This window comes from Pomacea canaliculata, linkage group LG10 (assembly GCF_003073045.1).
Source record: "Pomacea canaliculata isolate SZHN2017 linkage group LG10, ASM307304v1, whole genome shotgun sequence".
Classification (NCBI taxonomy): Eukaryota; Metazoa; Mollusca; class Gastropoda; order Architaenioglossa; family Ampullariidae; genus Pomacea; species Pomacea canaliculata.
Genome location: NC_037599.1, coordinates 17570957 through 17580008, shown reverse-complemented (window position 1 = coordinate 17580008; position 9052 = coordinate 17570957).

The following is a 9052-nucleotide window of genomic DNA, read 5'->3' as shown; positions in this document are numbered from 1 at the left end:
TAATGAACATCCTGATGTGAACACCGCCCACTGAATGTTCACAAAGAACGCCGTTGACAAAAGAGAGCAAGAAAGAAGTTTGGATGAAGCTTGTTAATATTGTGGTTTGTGTTTTTACTCTTCTAGGATGACAGGGTTCTTGTGGGGAACCTGGCTGTGAGCAGGTTAATGAATGCAGTCTCTCGTCTGTCAGTTTGCCACTCTGGCCCGCTCCCTGGCCCATTTGGGCCGTCCAGGGGTGGGGCATGCCAGGCAGGGTCTCTCTTGGTTCTGATCTGCATTCGATTCAGCTTATGTCAAAATTGATTAAGACATCGCAAATATGGCTTGGCATGACTTCGGAAACCGCTTCATCAGGACCCACTTAAAGAGACAAACAGCGGGAGGGTGAGAACACCCTGCGAAAAGATTTGCTTTCTTGGCCAATAGGCGCTTAGTAGACGGTTCTGGAATGGCAGTTTCCTGCTAAAGAAGGCTATTTCGACGGCTGAAAGAAAAGAGGGGGAGGGAAAAAAGAGAGGAATAGAGTTTATCAATATGTCTCTTCCTTTTGTTTTTCATTCGCCTGTAGTCTCCCACCCGACAATCAGGCAAGTTCGGGTAAAGGAAAGGACAAATTGATTCAGCGTTTGTTCTGCTGGTCCCAAACCGACAAGCCTAATGAAAAGCAAGCGTGAATAACTCTCCACTACGTCCTGTGGGAACTGCCAAGGGAGGAAACTCAAGAAAGTCGCCGATAATGACCACACAGAGGCACGGACCGTCTAATGCGGTTGGCCATGTGTGTGTGTGTATGTCCTGATGGCCACCGCAAAGCCGCAGTTGCTGCCCCTATCTCTCTGGATCGACGAGATGAGATAATTCTCGCCCTTTTGAGGGGGACAATCGAATCTGAACCTACAAAAGCGTTCAACGAGAGTCAAGTCTGACACGAGAAGTGAACCAGAAAGTTTTCAATCGCGATGTACCGACTGCTTTTAAAGAAATCTAATTAATCTTTCACTATCGACTTTTTTATTTGTCCTTTGTTTCTTTAAAAGAATTAAAAATTTTAAAGATTATAATACAAGCTTATGTTATTTGTTTTTTTGTTTTTGTTTTTGTTTTTTGGTTTTTTTTTTTTTCGTGGGTTTTTTTTAGGTTTTTGTTTTTCGTATTTTGTTGTTTGTTTTGGTTTTTGAGGTTTTTTCCTTTGGTGTTTTTTTAAGTTTTTATTTTTTGTGTTTTGTTTTTTGTTGTTCGTGTTTTGTGTTTTGTTTTGTTTTTTGTTTTTTGTTTGTTACTAAAATTGGTCAGGACAAAAGGTCAAAGATTTGTATTCAGATCTCTCAAGTTACCGATCGGTTAGAGTTCGGTGTCTACTTGCTTCTCAGTAAAGTACAGCATGAGAGAAGCAGAAGGATATGGAGCAGTAGTATTCAAAATGCGGGACGCAACATCTACACACACACACACACAGAGCAGGATACAGCATGCAGGGACCAACAAGATACAGCATCCAAAAAGAGGCAATGTCCACCTGCTTGTAGTGCTTAAAGGTAGAAGTTTATTTGCAATGAATTTACGAAAATCCCAATTTGACTTTTTAAGTCCATCTGGTTGTTTAATATCTTGACTGAGATCACCTCAGCATGTGTACAAAGTTGTCAGGTCACTTATCACAGTAGTCACTTTGTGGGAGGAAAAAAACTGGGGCAAACGTTTGAGTCGTCCATTGAAAAAAAGAATTCATCTCCCCACCCCAACTCTTTCGCTAATTTCTCTCGCTCGCGTGCATTAAAGGCAACCTCTCCTCCTTCCATCTCCTGCAACAACATAGACACGTCGACTCTCTGCAAGTCCTGGACCTTTGCACAGGAAACGCGACACTAGCACCCCCTACCCTCACCAACCTACCCACAAACCCTCGCACATTTCTTGACATTCAGACAGCACTCGCTGACCCCACCAAAGTTTTCACGGCTCCAGAAAACGGAATTCGAGGCTGTGCGCCCGTGCATGTGTCGGCCTCATCTTTGATACTTTCGCAGCTGTCGGAACCTGTCGCTAGGAGGCGCTGACAGCTTACGTCACCACGATCACGCCAATGAAAGTTTCTGAGCCCGAGAGTATCGAGAACTCTGCGCTCTCCTCTAAATGGTTTCTTCAACGTCTTTACCGAGGAAATGAGTTTTTAACTTTTTTTTTAGCTCTCCAATTGAGGCAAAGTGCGGGAGCTGTTCAACGCTAGCTTTTTTCACCTGTCAAAACATAGGTGTTTCCTTTGGAACTGCTAGAATTTCATGGCAGTACCTAGGTCATCTGGCTAGCTCCAACTGCTGTCTGATGGTATTCTGTTTCCATTAAAGCTACTGGGGTAGTTTTCCTCTGTTGCTCTTCAGCCTCCACCTTCCCACCCGATTTGCCTCCTTTTCGTCTCTTGACGAAGCAAACACCCGAAAGTCCAGCACACTGACCATGCGTCGTAGGGAACAGCAGGAAAGAGCATGAGACCTTTGACCTTCGTAACTGCAAGTGATTTTCTTTCCTTATAATTAAATATTTTTGGTTCATAGTATATTATGAAGATGACCTTTTAATACGTGCTAAGGCATTCAGAGAGATGTAAAGTTCCACGTGCACTTCCGGGACCTTTGGGTGCATGCGCAGAGCGTGTTGAGGCCGTTACAATCAGCCGTGGAGCATGTTGCTTCAGTTGACTGTCGCCCGTCAAGGTACGGCCTGACTCGACTGTTTACTGAGCCATGCCCAACTCTAATTAGTGAGGAAAACTTAGCCGCCGTCGGCTGTTAATAAACTTTCTCTCCGCCACATGTGTTACAAACAGACTCCTCGTGCCAGCACCTGCTGCTGGAGAAAGATTGCAGCTCCGGTAGTGGAGGTGGTGGCAATGGGTGCGGGAGGTGTAGTGGGAGGGGTATCTCTCTTCAGAGATTTTTATCTTGTTATTTTTATTTTATTTATTTGCTTATTGAAATGTAGTAGGTTTGGTAGACTGTTAACAGTGGTTACAATTGCACTGGTTGTTGTTGTCGATGACTACGATGTCCTGCTGATGTCTGACTGTACAGGCTGAAGGTGGAGGGGGAGGAGGTCTCGCAGGTAGACTGTAGTACCCGTATCGTTCATTTGTTCGTTAGTTCCTGACTTAAAAATATATATAGACTAGGGGTTTATTTTGGAGATGTTATAATGAAGATGTACGGTGGTCAGAAAATCCGTTGACATATCACGAGTAATTATCAGTAATTAAACCTGAAGCCAAAAGAACAAGACCCCAGACCAGAAACACTCAACTAACTGAGACATATGGAGGAATTGTTGTAGTATCTCGGAAAACCATCTTGTCACAAACTATCTGTAAAGGAAACAGAATGAGACAAGACCTAAGAATGAGGGATTGAGTATACAAGAAGCCGAAACAGGAGAAGTGGGTTTGAAATAGAGTTGGAGGAGGGGTAGCTAAAGGAAAAGGAAATTAGGAATGTTACGTGATCATTGTGGCTGCAAAGAAACCCCAACATTACTTCTCCTCCTACCCTCCTCGGACTACCCGACTCACACCCCTGGAAACCTTTTTTATCCCCCGAAACCGCATAAGAAAACAAACACAAGGGTGCTCGTGGTCACACGTGTGTGCGCGTCTCTAAAAACATTGTTCTTTGTGCACACTGCGAGGCGGAGCCACCCGAACTTAGCGGGTCGTCTGTCGGTAAACTACCCGGCCTGATTGTTGCCAAGTGAGGCAGTGCGGCCCACGGTGGACACCTCAGCTGTGGAAAGTAGGAAAGTTGGAAGTTGAAGGATTGTTAAGAGAACAGTAGAGTAGAATAAAAGTGTCATTTGAATATTTTTTTCGAAAATAATAGCAATGATGAAATAATGAAAATACCTCCTCATCGTAGGGAAGGGGGATGAAGAAGGAGGAAACCGAAGCACCCAAAGAACTCCCGACGGCCAGATAGAAGATAACGATGAAACCGCAAAGGAAATCAATTTTTTCTTTACAGGTTTGCACAAAAGGAGCCACAGAAGCAGAAAGGAAATTGTTTATGATTCATTTTCCTGGCGTTCCTCCCAGCTAGCAGGGCCCGAGAGACTGGGAGGAAACGAAAAACGGCGTTTGCGAGAAGCTCTCTTGTGCCAGTGGACCACTGGGAGGATCTTGAGGCCGACACGTTTTGTTTGCGCCTGTTCACCTGCTCCGGCCCTCCCTCTGACGCCGATGTCGGAGGACAAGGTTAACGGTCCCCGCCCACTCCCCCCTTTCCCCTCAAGCACGTGCCGACTGTGTCACCAGATTTTCTAATGGACAAACCTTTTGTTTTGCTACACTGTCATTGACAGACGTGACTAACAAGATTTTAGGCGATCTGCTCATCCTTTCTACTTTTTCTTTCTTTTGTTAGTTGATTTTTCCCCCCAATTTTTTGATTGTTTCATTGTTTTCTTGATTTTTGGCTTGATCATTCTTGTACTAGCTTCATTGTTGTTGTTGTTGTTGTTGTTGTTGTTGTTGTTGTTGTTGTTGTTGTTGTTGTTTTCTTACCGTTCTTCACTTTCTTCATTTTTTTATTTCTTGTCTTCCTTTATTTATTTCTTAGTTCCCTTTTCTTTTAATTTCCTCATCTTCATACATGAAATATTTTTGTTATTTATTTTTCTTCTCTTCTTTCATTTGTTGATGGCTAATATTTAATCCTTCCTTTCTCTTGGACGCTTATGAAATCGCCCTGTTCACATCTCCCTGTTCACATCTCCCTGTTCACATGATGTCTCTCTGTTCACATGACGTCTCCCTGTTCACAATGAGTCCCTCAACCACTCCGACCTCGTACCAGCCTTCTTTCTCTCACACAAAAAAGTTTCTCGGAGAGATCAGTAGTCGACCCGGCACCTTGCGCGCGCAACTCGATTCCGCAAACCGCGACCGGAAATAGAGGGCCGTGTGGCCGCAAGAGGAGATAATTCAGGGTAACTCGCTGACGACATTACACTAGCAGCGTACGTATCACGATTGCTATTGGCTAATCAGGTTTTGCTCCTTCCCCGGCGTCCTGAGACCAAACATGGCAGGCCCCACAAGCAGCACGTCCGATGTTTCTGTCCTTTTTATTTAGGGGAAAAATGGGGGAAGGAATCATATTTGTCCTTTTTTCTGTCGTTTGCTGCCAGGCTTTTCTCTGTCGGTGCCGCGTTTTCAAGTCACTTAATTTCTCTCGCCTACCCTTCTTCAGCAAAGACATCAGAGGAGTTGTGAACTCAGTCGATCAGAGAGGTTGCAGAAGTAAAGTTGTTTACACTTTCCCTCGGTGTTTGTTAAAGTTTCTCCTACTTATTTATTGATTAATTAAAATGTTTATGAAGTTCGGTGGTGACTGTTGTCATGGTGATCCTCTTCAGACTGTATTGAGCTCTTTAGGGATTCTGGTACTTTTTCTGGTTTGATAAGCAAAGTTTCCTACACCACAAGGGTATGGAACTAACGGTCCTCAGGTGTAGAGGCCTGAGCTGTAACCACTTCGCTACCTGCTTTGCCATCGATTGCAATAGTCTTCACTGACAAGTACAATCTGTGTTGTTGTCCTCATACTAACTGGCATGCTGTCATCATTTCAACTCTTAATGTCAGCACCGCCAACAGCAAAAACAAAAAGCAATAATAATGTTTCGTTTTCTCCTGTATTCTCCATATGGACAGGGGGGAGACGACTGTTAATTCCCTAATGTGTGGCTTTGGTGACAGCAAGGTCACTTGACAACAGTCTCACACACCTTTCATCCGGGTATTCTGCGATGTCGTCCTCTTGCTCGGCTACCAGAGCATCTTGGAATGTAGGCTCTGAGAGTTAGATGGTCGGCGGCATTTATTTTACACCCAGCTACTAGATTCGTTGATGGACCCACCATCTCAATAATAATAATAATAATTCCACAAAAGAAACATTATTTTCAGTCAACTACATTAACTATTAAGCTTACTCAAAGGGAGGAAATGCACTGTAAAATTCCTCGTTATTATTAATATTATTAATGTTAAGCACGAATTGTTTGTGTACAAACATTTACTGTTACATTCATCGGAAAATGTGCCGAGGGGTTTAAGAGTCACCAGCGAGAGAACCGCCCACCTGTCAGGTCGTTCAGCAGTTTTAGATAATATATATACTAATATCTAGCTGGCAGCTACGGCGCATGCGCATATCCGCTGCCAGCGCGTGCCCGTGGGATGGGTCACGCCCAGAGCTGTGCTGGCTCCGAGGGCCACGGGTCCGCTTCGTCCTCCTCCATGCGTGTGCACGCGTGCGGGCGTGAGGTGGACAAAAGATGAACTCGTGCGCCATTGTCTGCGGCGCAAACATGACGTGCAGGCAGGGGTGGGGAAGCGCGGGTACGAAGATACACCCAGCGACTGTGCGCCAGGCGAGCTACAAGGGAGAAAAGCCCACAGTTCTTGCTACCTCCGGGGGATGGAGGAGGCTTCTTTGAAGCTGGCATACCCTCAGGTGGTCACTGTTGGGCTGCAATGCAGCAAGATGGTAGTCGGGTACCTGGGATGCTGGCTGAGTTGTAATTGATTTCGTGCGATGATACGGTGCAATGCCAGTCTTGAGGATGTGGATGATGGGAAGGTTGGGGTGTCAGAGGGGTACATAAATAAAATAGCATAAAAGAACAGGCACCGGAAACTTTGTGGAGGTCATGGAACCTGTGTTTGTCCCATACCTCTACACGGCGTCCAATGTCCATCCGGCTCTCCGTGCAGGAGATTATCTTAACTGAGCATACATTTTCCAGGATGTGTTTGGCAAAGATGTTGTATTACTGTCATGTACATATTTGTCACACATACACATTCACCATCGCACCTCATTTTTCAGATATCTATAAGTAAGGATACGAAAGATATTGCCAGGTACAAAAAGAACCGATATTTCTCTTGTAATCTTTGCCGTCAGCTTTGTTTTTCTTGTTCCTGTAAAGAGAAACAATTAGCATCATAGTGTAGAGAGCATCCCCCAAATCCTCTAGCCTTTTCTCCCATATCCATATGTTTTGTAACATGTCTTGGAAGGTGCTACCTCTCCCTCACACTCTCAACAGTAGGACACTGAAGTCTTATTCTTCTTTTAAGCTGTGTGTATGTGTGCTCGCATGCTTGCGTTCATGCATCGATGTGTTTTTTAGACTTTTATGTCGACTTATCTTAGTGACAATAGTGTTCCTGAAGTTTACGAGGGTTGGCTGGTTGTTTTTACCTAAACCTTAAAGCAAGTCTTGCCTCTCTCTGTTACCTAATCTTCTACTCAGAAAGCAACTACACTGCAAACTTTTCTCACATTCGGTAGTGATCGCACATAAATGTGAGACAGCTATGGGATTGCATTTTCACCGAGTGTACTGTGTGTATACAGCTCGATATTTCACGAACATCGTGGTCTTTGCGAAAGCTGTGCACTTTATTCGATCATCCAGCCCACAGCTCCCACGGTTGGTGGCGGCCTTTCGCACATCAAACAAACCTGTCAAAACACTTCTGAGGGAAGAAGTCCGTCCTGACTCTTCTGCCAATTCTCATGGACAGATGAATGGACCGCCTTGTTTTTTGTAAACACTAATATACTGTTTTGTAAACGCTTCTCAGTGTCGAATGCGCATGTCCTGCTGATATTGTGATATACCAACAAGCTGAAGGGAGGGTCGGGGGGAAGATCCCTGCGCAGACAATGTTTCTTGCACCTGGTTCGTTTACGTGAGAAGGCAAAGAAGCCTGAGATTTGACGAGGCCATATTATTGATCATCATCAGCTCGGAGGGAGGGATACACCTTTTTTTTAAAAAAAAAAATGTCTCTGTTTGAACGCGAGGCTGTATTTGCTTAATTTTGATTGTGAGAACCGTTTTGTTGCGGTTGTCGTATTGCTGGCAACCTGCTCATGGCTCCAAAAAGGCTAACAGACAGTTTTACTTCCAGGTAATCTCGCTTTGCTTTGTGGCAAACAAACAGAGAGTTACACTCCCCCGACTGAGGGAAACTAGGAAGGTTGTTGCTCTGTTTGTATAACAGTGTGAGCAAAGTTTAAGGATGTCGTATTCACCTCGCTGTTTCTCCTCCCTCGTCGCACGTCGTCGCTGTAGCTACTGCAAACATCTTTATTCTTTGCGAAGACAATTTTCGTGGTTTAAACATCTGAACCCGCAAAGAGTCCATCTTTGTTATTATCAGATACATTTCCATCACTTTTACCATCACCAGTTCGGTCAGTACCAGCACCAACATTGTCGTCGTCATCGTCATATTATGATCATCATCGTCGAGTTCGACTTCATTATATTATCATCGTTCTCACCAGTATTATCATTTTTCGTCATCATAGTCATCGTCGTTGGTCGAAGCTGTTTTGCAGGGCCAGTAAGATATGTTCAAAGGTGTTCATGTTCTAAAGTGTTTGTCGTGAGACCGCTCCATTTTATGGGTAGTGTTTAAGTTTTCCTTAAAATGCGGATTATGAGTGAACATCGGCAAAAAACAAAATAAATAAATAAAATGAACATGAAAGAAATCTAAGGCAAAGTAGGTTTTTATCCAGTGCAGATTTTTCGAACGCAGGGTACTTTTCTCTACGTCAAATATTTTTTTTTTCAGCCAAAGCTATCGTGTTCAAGCCGGGAAATGAACTCCGACGAACCCCACCCCTCCTAAGTGTGGCGTCACTGAGCCTAACGGTAACAGCTGTCCCGACTAACCTCCAATTCGGTTAAGGACGACAGAGCCGAGCAGCGAACCAAAACTGTTGGAGAGACGATTTTCGAACCAACGGCCAATTTATTTTTGTTTTGTTTTTTGTATGGCTGCTGACGGCGACAGCCAGTGAGACAACACAGCGAACCAGCTGTGGGGTTCCCCCTCTCCCGTCTCTCTTACTCCTCCCCCACTCCATCCTGTACCCTCCCGTCCTTCTTCAAATATTGCAAAATCCCTTCGTACCTCTAGCAGTTGTAGACAACCACACATTTGCCCTCCACGCAATAATCCATACAGCAATGTTGT